At 37.1% G+C, this 12,318-nt stretch overlaps 1 non-coding gene across 1 annotated transcript; it reads left to right on the top strand.

Annotated features, from left to right (window-relative positions):
• Window positions 1–5,644: 5,644 nt before the first annotated feature.
• LOC121205657 (small nucleolar RNA R71) lies at window positions 5,645–5,750 on the top strand. Its single transcript, XR_005900733.1, has one exon. It is a non-coding gene; the product is annotated as a small nucleolar RNA R71 (small nucleolar RNA).
• Window positions 5,751–12,318: the final 6,568 nt, after the last annotated feature.

The raw sequence follows: 12,318 nt of genomic DNA, 5'->3' as shown, positions 1-12,318 counted from the left end.
ATCCCCACCCATGTGCAACATAAAATTATATGAATGCAGCAAATATACACACGACATACAAAATCATACAAATCACAGTCACAACAGTCCAATCACAGTCATACATTCTCAGTCAAAACATAGTTAAATCAATTAAATTGTATTATCATGAGTCATATACCCTAGAGGGGCAGAACGATCTTTTTACCTATTAGGGGTATTTTAGTCATTTCACCCTACAAGGGTGTTTTGGTAAATATACAAACCAAGGGTATTTCGGTAATTTTACAAACCAATGGTATTTCGGTAATTTTACAAACCAATGGTATTTCTGTAATTTTTAAAAGTCAAGGGTATTTCTATATTTTTCCAAATCAAGGGTATTCCGGTAATTTTCCAAATCAGGGATCTTTTGGTAATTTAAAAAACCAGGGGTATTTTGGTAATTTTACAAACTAGGGTGTTTTGGTAGTTTTGCTAATCGAGGGTATTTTGGTAATTTTGTAAATCAAGGGTATTCAGTAATTTTGTAAACCAAGGGCATTTCAGTAATTTTGTAAACCAAGGGCATTTCAGTAATTCTACCCTATAGGAGCATTTCAGTAATTCTACCCTACAGGGGTATTTCAGTAATACTAGTCTACAGATATGAGATTCATATAATCCAATCCAATATTTACTACACAATCATACAATTTATCCACTTGGGCCCACATGGCCAATCCCGGCCCATCGTGGCCCAAAGTAATCTAAGCCCACGAGAGCACTCATGATGGCCTCAACCATCACATTAAAGCTCCTACACAAGCGCTCGCACGCTCGTGTGACTGCCATCGCCGTGTGATCCGCATTTCGGCATTCTGGCATTTGTCGTTCTACAGCTAGAGTAGTACGAAATACACACCTGTTTATGAGAATGCGCCGAAGTCCACGATCACTAACCCTGGCACATCCTACATTGAGTCTTAATCACTTTTCCCCCACCAACTCATCTTCTTCGCTTTATTTAAAGCCAGCTTCTCACCAATGCCCATGTTAGCTTCCCGATGTGGGATTACTTTCAACCATTAGGAAAATTCCTTATTTTTTTATGACCACTTCAACCACAAAGTTCCAGTCCAACTCCACCTCCTACACAGCTCAAACAGCAAAATAAATACTCCACTGTGCATCCCAAGACTTGAACCTTAGACCTCATAGTTACACAACATGCCACCTTGCCACTACACCACAAGGCTCTTTATGTCACCATTTTAGCCTCAATTAATTATAAGGTCTATAGGCCAAAGTCCAGGTTCCTTTAAAAGAAAAACCAAAATAATTTGCAAGAGACAAGACTTGAACCCAGGCTCCCTTGCACCCTTAATGACGCCACAACCACTAGACCACATGCTTCCTTATGTCATTATTTACCACAATAATTTAAAAGGCCCTCATCCAAGCACCCAGGGTTTTATTCACTTAAAACCAAATTTTTTACTAAAGCCTAGGTTTGAACCCAAGATTTCTCCAACACTTCTCAGGGCCATTAACCACCAAAACAGACATTTAATTGTGACATTTCCATGTACAATTAAATGCTTATATACAACCTCCTTACGGACCCCTACTCAAGGCCTAATACTTCTAGGCCCAAATTCAGGGCGTTAAGGACTACCACTGAAACGGGCTTAGGCCCAAACTGTACTTGTCTGATTTTGTTAAGGGAATACACATTGATTTTTCATAAATCACCCTTCCGTTTTCCTGTACAGGTAATCCTTAGGCGAGTCAGTGCGGCGAGGGACTCGATGGAGGCCACACAACTATTTTTGTTACTATTCTACACTTTTACTCTTTAGGCTATTTTAATTGGGTATTTGTTATGTAATAAGGCCTTTTTAAATTTTACTTTAATTTGGGCTTATTTACTTGATTTCTATCTACTAGTAGTAGGACGCGAATTTTCAAAAGATAAATGTTTTCAAAACACCACGCCTTTGCAATATATTTCAAAAGCTTCCGCAACAGACAAAGTTTTAAAGTGTATTATCAACCTAAAATGATTACACATTCACAAACCTACTAGAGTTTTCCTTAACGAACAAGATACTTAAAAGTTTTGTAAAAGATCTCTAAAAGGGTTTTAATACAATACGAACTTCCCAAACAAAACATCATTTTTTCAAAACTCACTTTATTGTGACAATCGCAGATTCGGCCATAACGTCTGGGCTGGGTTTGGGGTGTTACATGTTTCAATGATTTAATTTACCTCGAAGATATGTTCATCAAGAAAATTATCATTAATGGTAGATATTAGCTACTTGATTTTCAATACCTCTTTTATCTTGGATCTCAAGGTCAAATTCTTGGACTAAAAGTACCCAACGAATTAGCCTCAGTTTAGCATATTTCTTCATGAGTAACTACGTGTTGGCAGAATGATTGGCAAACATTGTAGTTTTGGTACCTATAAGATATGAACAAAACTTGTCAAAAGCAAAAACTATAGCAAAAAGTTATTTTTCAATTACCGTATAATTGATCTGGGCTCTTGTCAAAGTTTTGCTTGCATGGTAGATAGGATGAAAGACTTTGTTCCTTCTTTGACCCATCACAGCTCTAACAGTGAAATCACTTACATCAGACATCAACTCAAAAGGTGAGTTCCAATCACGTGTAATAATTATTGGGGCTGAGATTAGCCAGCTTTTTAATTTTACAAAAGCTTTTAAACATGCTTTAAAATAAAAAACAATGTTTTTTTCTAAAAGCATACACAAAGGTTTAGAAATTTTTGAAAAATCTTTGATAAATCTATAATAAAAACTAGCATGGCCTAAGAAACTTCTAACTTCTTTCACACTAACTGGAGGTGGTAATCTTTCAATTACATCCACCTTTACTCTATCCACTTCAATCTCGTTTTTGGAAATTTTATGTCCTAAGACAATTCCCTTATTAACCATAAAATGACATTTCTTCTAGTTAAGGACAAGATTTGTCTCCTCGCATCTTTTTAGTACCTTATCCAAATTACTCAAACAAACATCATAAATGTTACCAAAAATAGAAAAATCATCCATGAAAACCTCAACAATATTTTCAACCATATCAGTGAAAATTGCCATCATACATTGCTAAAATGTGGTAGGTGCATTACATAAGCCAAAAAGTATTCACCTAAAAGCAAATGTACTGTATGGGCAAGTAAAAGTTTTTTTATGTTGGTCTTCTAAGGCTATAACTATTTGGTTGTATCCTGAATATCCATATAAAAAGTAATAAAATTCTCTACCTGCTAGTCGATCTAACATTTTATTCATTAAAGTACGTTGCCTTTGTTCAACTTGCTATAGTCAATATAGATTCTCCTACCCCTGACAATTCTTGTCGAGATTAACTCATTACATTCATTCTCGACAATCATGATTCCCCCTTTATTTGGTACACATTGTACCAGACTTAACTAAGAACTATCTAAGATGGGGTAGATAATTCCCACATCTAACCATTTGATCACCTCCTTCCGTACCACTTCTTTTATGATAGGGTTAAGTCTCATTTTCCCATCGATTCTACCTCGATCATCTTCGTATAAAATAATCTTATGCATATAGAAAGAAGGGCTTATACCTCGTATGTCACCTATGGTCCAACTAATTACCTTTTTAAATTTCTTTAAAACAATAATCAATTGCTCCTCTTGATGTTCTTTCAATTCTGCTGAAACAATCACAGGCAAAGTAGAACTGTTACCTAAATAAATGTATTTTAAATGGGACAGAAGTACCTTTAGTTCAAGCTTAGGCGGTTCCTCGATTGACAGAAGTACCTAAATAAATGTATTTTGAATTGCAGTGGTTGAACATAACTCATCGGATTGGCTTCCATGAAATCTATACATTCATTACCTTTTTCATCTTCCAAGGGTTCAGGCCTTAAAGTGTTCTCCAACGTGTCTTCTTCAGAATTACTCTTGCATTCCATAGAAAATAAGGTTTCTAATTCCTCTATTACTGAACATTCCTCTGTAGGATCAAGAAATTTCATGGCCTTCAGAACGTTAAATGTTTCCTTATCGTTTGAACTTGCATGGTAAGTTCTTCTTTTTTCTTATCTATCAATGTTCTTCCCATGGCTAACAAAGGTCTCCCTAGGATGATCAAAACTTCTTTATCTCCTTCAAAGTCTAACACAATAAATTTAGCAGGAAAAATTAACTTATCAACTCTTACCAAAACATCCTCGATCTCTCCCTCAGGATATACTAACGAACGATCCGCAAGTTGAAGTGTCACAGTAGTAGGTCTTACTTCACTAATTCCCAATAGTTTGAAAATAGATTTGGGCATCAAGTTGATGCTTGCTCTAAGGTCGCACAAAACTTTACAGTAGTAAGATTTTACAATGTTACAGGGTATCATAAAGCTTTTAGGGTCTTTCAGTTTCGAAGGTAGCTTGTTCTGTAAGAACGCACTGCACTCCTTCACTAAAGCAGTACTCTCATACTCACAAAGTTGTTTCTTCTTGGACAGAATATCCTTCATAAATTTCACATAGTTGGGCATCTCTTCTAAAGCCTTCACCAACGGAATGTTGATGTGTAATTTTTTTAAAACATACAAGAACTTATTGAAATGTAACTATTTTTTTTTCTTATTCTGCTAAAGTCTTTGAGGATAGAGAACTTTAGGTTGATACAAACAAATTTTCTAAGGAGGTAAATCTGCAAAAAAGGTGTTAGCTTTTTAGAATTTACTAGGTTAGGGTTTACCTCATCAGATTTTTCAGCATCCAATTTTTTCAGTGTAGGAACTTCAACTGTTGGTTGACTTTAGTCCTTCTCAGTATGCTCATATTCAATCATAACTTCCATAGGTCCCAAAATCTTACCACTTCGTAATGAAGCCAATTTGTAATGCTTCTTACCAGAATTCCTTGGATTTTTTGTATCACTTAACAAGGCTCATTGCTGTCTACTACGAAGCTCAATAGCTAACTAACCTATTTGGTTCTCTAGATTTTTCAATGTTGTTGCTTGACTTTTAATCAAGGCGTCATTTTTCATCATGTACGCCTTCAACAAGTCCTCAAAAATGTTTAATGACTCAGCTTGAGGTGGTTTTAGAGCTTGTTGGTTAAACCCTTGAAATTGGTTGGGTGTATATTGAATACGAGTGTTTGGTCCATTCCTTGGTTACTCTAGGAAAAGTTCAGATGATTCCGCCATGATGAATTGTAGAGATTGAACTATGGTCCTTGTCCACTTCTCTTTTGATACTGATTCCTTACATAACAAACAAACTTGAGGTTAAAAGGAAAATTCTTGAAAGAATGACCATCCCTACAGTATATGCAAGAAACAACATCATACTAACTTGATGATTGAGCTACAAAATTATTCAAACCATTAGTGGTAAACTATTTTAACATTGAGAACATAGAGGATGCCTGAGTAGAAAGTAAAGCCAGCGCGTCCACGTCATGCACTTCAGCTACTCGTCTTATGAAAACTACTCGATTTGTTTGCCATTGTTAATTATTTCTAGTGATCCTTTCATGATCTCATAAGTCATTATAAGACTTACACAAAACCGCACCATACACAAAAGCATCAACCATTAATCTTGTATGTGCATTGAGACCGTTATAAAATGTCTCCAACTGAATACAATGAAGAACCCCATGATGAGGACACTTACGAATCAAATCTTTGAATCTTTCCCACACCTCGTATAAGGACTCATCATCCAATTGTTGAAAAGTATTTATCTCATGTTGTAACTTTGCATTCTTGCTCGGTGGAAAATACTTTACCAAAAACCTTTCTGTTGATTCTTTCCTTGTAGCTATTGAACTTGGTGGCAATGAATTCAACCATGCTCGTGATCTATCTTGTAATGAGTATGGAAATAGCTTCAACCTTAATGTATCTTGAGTCAAATCGGTTATCTTAAATGAATCACCCACCTCAATGAATAATCGATGGTGAAGATGTGGATCTTTTGTGGGCATACCACTAAACTGGCCCACCGTTTGGAGCATTTGAAACATCACTAGTTTCAATTTGAATTGGGGTGGCTCGATATCCGACCTCCTAATTCCCAAATTTAATTTATTGAAGAGTGGCACATTGTATTGTCTTATGGCACGTTCCCAATCATCAACAATAAGAAATGGGTTGTACATATGATTGATTCCATTACCTTATCATCATTTTGATTTCCATGGTCCATCTCGACTTGTCTTTGAGCAAATCTTTCACGTCTTCTCTATTTGAATGTCCGTTCAATTTTTAAGTCTACAAGTAATAGATCAGTGATTCAATCTATGCTCATAAACACTTGATAAATAAATCACAAATAAAGAATAAAAAATAAAAAATAAATTAGTAAAGTTAGAAATTAAATGAAAATAAAACTAGAAAAATAATTTTACAATGAAAGGCAACAGTCCTCGACAATGGCGCCAAAAACTTGTAACGTAGTTTGTGCAAGTGTACACAATCGTTCAAGTGATAAGTAAGTAAAATGAGTTATTGTTTCCAAAAGGACTATGTATGTTAATCAATTATTTGGAAAATTATAAATTCACAATTTGGTATAAAAATACAATAATTTGAATGGTGATGTTTAGACTAAGTGAAATTAACTAGATGCAAAGAGTGATCCCTAATGCAATTTTATTCTACATGCAGTTTAACAAAATGTAGGAATGAATGACTTTAGCAACAAAAACAATCAACATTAAATTGGCTAGGATAATTATATTAATCAATTCAATTTACTTTATCATGCTTAACAATGTTCAGAAATACTTCCATGGCAACTCGATCTTTCATGAGTTTGGAAACAAAATTAAGTCCTATCGGATATTTTACTTAGTGAAATATGCATTTTACTGGTCATATTAGATTGAGGGTTTCAGAGCATTTATGTGAGGTCATAGGGACTGTAACACCCCAAACCCGTCCCAGATGTTATGGTCGGATGCGACGTGTCATATTGAAGTTTTTAAGAAAACCCATGCCTCTTTCAACATCCTTCTTAGTGTTTTAAAAGATAGTCTTTGCTAAGTTAATAAAGTGAATGGAAGCTGTGCACCAGGTAGGTATCCAAAACAGAGGAGGTGAGCCATGAAGGCTGCCTAAGTAACCAAGCTCTTGATTGGATCCAATCCTAGACATGCCCACAACCATTGCCACACTTTGGTGCTAGGTTAGGTTTTGAAAAAAACGAGTTGGAATTCATTTAAGTAGATATTTTTGATAAACCGATTAATTGTATCATTGCGTTATTTTGAAAACAATTATCATTTTGGAAACGTGCCCTAGGTTTAACTCATATTGTTATCAGAAAAATATAGGGTATAAAATAAAATAATCCCAGAAAAATAATTAAAATGGCCTTATTACAACCCAAAACCAAATAATAATATTAGTAAGATAAAACTTATAAAGAAATAAATCGGCTACTTATTGCAATTAAAAGAAACAGAAGCAGTAGTGTGGCCATCTCCGAGTCCCTCGCAGCTCCAAACCATCTAAGCTTAGGGATTACCTGTACAGTTAGAAACGGGGTGAGTTTACGAAAATTCAGTGTATAATCCCAATAACAAACAAACTGTGAAAACACAGTATCAGTACAATCTGGGCCAAAGCCCTATTTAGTCTTGACATATACTGGGCCGAAGCCTTTACTGTAAACGGTATGGCCCTTAGGACCATTTCAATATCACATGTAATGTCAATGGATGTATGCAAGCCCATTTCAATATCACATGAAATACCAATGAATGTATGCAAGCCCATTTGGGGAGACTACTCGACCCGCCATCCGCTACTCTCCACCCGTACCAACCAAGCTCTCCATGTGGGGAATAACTCAACCCACCCAACCAAAATCTCCACTGGCAGCATAGTTGCTTTATCATATAACTGGAGGCCTAGCCTATTTTAATAATTGGGGAAAAGCCCTTTCTGATAAACTGGGGCAGAGCCCTTTTCGGTAAACTGGGGCAGAGCCCTTTTAGCACTTCCTCCATCAATATAACCCATATCCCATGCAATATGTCATGTACGCAGAATGTCATGCCCATATTTGAATCAAACAATCACAGTCAAGTCACTCATATCACCAACATATATTCACAATCATATCCGTCAACCACACAGTCCAAGTCAGTCACTTGCCCACAAGGGCAAAACAGTCATTTTTCATATTATAATGGTATTTTCGTAATTTTACCAAATATCAGGGTTTTCCATGTTCATTACAATTGTCAATATTTCTGAGTGTTTAAACAATGATTTTTAACCCACTTTATCAAATTCGGGCTTTTGGGCCCAAAACCCCTAATGGGCCCTACGAATGCCGATTTAGCCTACTAAGCCTGCTTATTCCAAATTTTACAACAGTACTAACCACGTTAACATGCAACTTTTCCAGATTCCATTTTCTATCAGTTTCACCCAAATGGGCCTAAAAGCCCATTCGGCCTGATTCCAGCCCATTGAGGCCCAACTTACCATCGTGCACAAAATTGCGCTCTTACCTGCTCCATCGATCCAAACACCGATCATATCGTATCTATCGCATCTTTAAGCAAAGGCAAAGTTAGAAGTTCCCGAAATGCCAGAATTTTAGCATTTCGGCTTTTCGACGAATATTAATCTAAGCTACTGCGAGGGTTATTACACACCTGTTATGGGTTGAAGTTGAAACGTTTCCAAAATCAATCACCTACAATAACCACCACCTATCACTCAAACTTAACTAATCCAATATCAATATATGTAAATCCTAAGCACATCAGTCATACGGAACATAAGGGCATATTCGTCATTTTACCATATAGGCGTATTACGGTCACTTTACCCTATAGGGGCTTTACGGTCTTTTTACCTATTAGGGGTATTTTAGTCATTTCATCCTGCAAGGGTGTTTTGGTAAATCTACAAACCAAGGGTATTTCAGTAATTTTGTAAACCAATGGTATTTCTATAATTTTTAGAAAGTCAAGGGTGTTTCTGGAATTTTGTAAATCAGGGGTATGTTGGTAATTTTACAAATTGAGGGTATTTCGGTAATTTCAGAAACCAGTGGTATTTTAGTAATTTTACAAACTAGGGATATTTTGGCAATTCTACCCTGTAGGGGTATTTTAGTAATTTCACAATCGAGGGTAAAATGATAATTTTGTAAATCGAGGGTAAAACAGTAATTTTGTAAATCAAGGGTAAAACAATAATTCTATAAATCGAGGGTACTTTGGTAATTTTACAAGTCGAGGGCATTTTTGTAATTTGTAAACTAAAGTATTCTAAACATGGATAACAATACAAATGGCCCTAAAGCCCATTCTCAGCCCAAATGGGCCCACACGCTCGTGTGGCCTTTTTAGCCCAAATCTAGCGACAAATATGATATTCACCTAGCCTAGTCCAATATTTACTACACAATCAAACAACCTAGCCTTTGGGCCCACATGACCTCTTTCGGCCCATCGCAGCCCGAAGTAGCCATCCTATAGCTAGAGTAGTGAGAAATACACACCTGATAGGAGACTGGAGTTAATCCACGCTCCGAGCACTCTTAGTCGACGCCCAACCCAAACGAGCACGCCATACGGCGAAAGGGATCAGCCAAGAAAGGTACCTTTACTTTCCTCATGGTTCCGTCTATTTAAAGCCAGCTTCGCATCCACTCTTATGTTAGCTTCCCAATGTGGGATCCCTCCAACATCAGACTTTAAATTCAACACCAACTCTTGCCGCCCCCTGTTAGCAAAATAAATGCTCATTGCTTGCCATGAGATTCAAACCCATACCTCCCCTCAGATGCTCCACACGCTACTTGCCACTAAGCCACAAGGCTTTTTGTGTCATATTTTATCCCCAATTAATTATAAGGTCTAAAGGCCAAAGTCCAGGTTCCCTTAAAAAAACCAAAATAAATTGCAAGAGCCAAGGCTTGAACCCAAGCTCCCATACAACCTTAATGACGCCACAACCACTAGACTACAAGCTTCCTTGTGTCATTTATTTAACACAATAATTTAAAAGCCCTCATCCAAGCATCCAGGTCTTTTTTCTCTTATTACCAAAATTTTTGATAAAGCCCATGTGACAGCCCAAAGTTGACCCTAGTCGGGAAGTGGTTTCGGGACCGCTAAACCGAGTCACCGAAATGTTTGAATGTGATACTTATTGTGTAGAATATGTAATTATGAATGTGTGAAAATTTCAAGCTTCAATTTGGTTGATTTCATGTGAATTTAGTCAATAGGACTTATGTGAGAAAATTCTAAAATGTGATAGGTCAATGTGTGAGGACCTACTAGTGCATGTGGACAAAGGGGGGACTTGCATGTCAAATTCCCCCCCTAATGAGTAGTGGCCGGCCATGACAAGGAAGGATGGGCAAAACATGTCATGAAACATGTTTTGTTAGTGGAAGAATAAAATAAGGAGTATGGGTAATAAAGAAATGGAAAACAAAAGAAAAAAAAATGTGTGTGTGGTGTTTGTCCCCCCATTGCCGTGAGCTAAACAAGAGAAAGGGGGAATTTTGTTCATCCTTTTCTCATCTTCATGCTTGCCAAAAACTAGAAAGAAAAACAAAGAAAAATTTTCTCATCCTTTGGTTCATCCTTGGCCAAAAATTTTAAGGAGGAAAGAAGAAGAAAGGTGAAGAGATTCGGCCATGCATGTAGCTAGGCTAAGGTATGTTTGATGATGTTCCATGAGAGGCATGCATGTTTTAGTTGTTAGCTTGAGTTCTACCTAACCCATGGTCTAAATCTTGCTATGTGATGGAAATGGCACTTGACCATGGATGAATCATTCTTGGTTGATGTTTGATGTTGTGGTGATGAGGCATGAGGATGAGTTAAGATTCGGCCTAGGTGGAGGTTGTGTTAATGCCATTGCATGCAAAATATGAAGCTTGTTAATGATGCATGTGATGATGGCTTGATGATTCTTGAACCTCCTTTTTAGCATTTTTTGTTGTGTGAGCACATATGTGCATTGGTTGCTAAATGGAGAAGAATCGGCTAGCAAGATGTGTGCTAAGGCCGAATGTAACTTTGCATGTTAATGAGCAATGCATGTGTTAAATTGATGAAAAGGGGGAGGATGCTTTACTAGTGTGTACATGTGTGTATTAAGTGTTGAAATCGACCCCAAAAATGGACATGCATATTCGGTCAAGGGCAAGAAATTAGCTAATATGTGGTGTTGATGCATGATTTTTGCATGTATGAGACTTTAATGTCTAATGTATAAATATGGGCTAAGTGCCTTGTGTTCATCTTTTGATGCCTAAAATGATGAAATCAATTTATTTGTTTGATTAAGCTCAAGAGCAAAGGGGAAATAAAACCGATAAAGGGAAGGAAAAAGTGGTTGAATAGCTAGCGGAATCGTTCGACAACACCCGAGGTAAGTTCTTGAGTAAGAGAGCTTAAATTTCGATGTGATTAAATCATGCTCTATGTGTGGCTATTGAGCCGAATGTGCAAGGACAATATGTGCCTTGTGTTTGAGTTTCGTAAACGAAAATGAAATATGAATGTGCTATGAATTATTGTTAGATGTGCATGATTAATTGAATGCTGTCCGGGCTAAGTCCCGAAGGCTTTGTGCTAAGTGAATATATCCGGATTAAGATCCGAAGGCCTTTGTGCGAGATACTAAATCCGGGTTAAGTCCCGAAGGCATTCGTGCGAGTTATTAAATCCGGGTTAAGTCCCGAAGGCATTCGTGCGAGTTATTAAATCCGGGTTAAGTCCCGAAGGCATTCGTGCGAGTTGTTAAATCCGGGTTATGTCCCGAAGGCATTGTGTGAGTTACTAAAACCGGGCTATGTCCCGAAGGCATTTGAACGAGGAGCTATATCCGGTTAAATCCCGAAGGTACGTGATTTGGTAATGAATGAGCTTGCTGTAAAATTCCAGCGAATACTCGAAAAACTTCCCAATATGGGGATATGTTACGTATGTGTTGAATTTAATCGAGCCCTTACAAATAAATGTTCGCTCAGTTGATAAACGAGCTACCGGCCTTCGGCCAAGTTAGTTTATTGTGTATGTACATAAGGGTTGTTAATGTTGTGAAGCAAGTTTGATATCGGTAAATTGCGTATTATGAAATATTCCGTTTAGCTAAATGTGTGCTATTCTTTGTGCATGCTGGAATTCCTTGCTCAAACTTACTAAGCATAAATTGCTTACTCGTTACATTGCTCCTCTGTTTTATAGATTTTTGGTTCTCCAGCTATCGGACTCGGGATCTTGAAGTCGAAGTCGCCCACACTATCAAAGGCTCTTTTGGGTACTATTTTGGTTGAATTT

Source organism: Gossypium hirsutum, chromosome A08 (assembly GCF_007990345.1).
Source record: "Gossypium hirsutum isolate 1008001.06 chromosome A08, Gossypium_hirsutum_v2.1, whole genome shotgun sequence".
In the NCBI taxonomy this organism is placed as follows: domain Eukaryota; kingdom Viridiplantae; phylum Streptophyta; class Magnoliopsida; order Malvales; family Malvaceae; genus Gossypium; species Gossypium hirsutum.
This window is presented reverse-complemented; position numbering and strand designations above follow the sequence as displayed.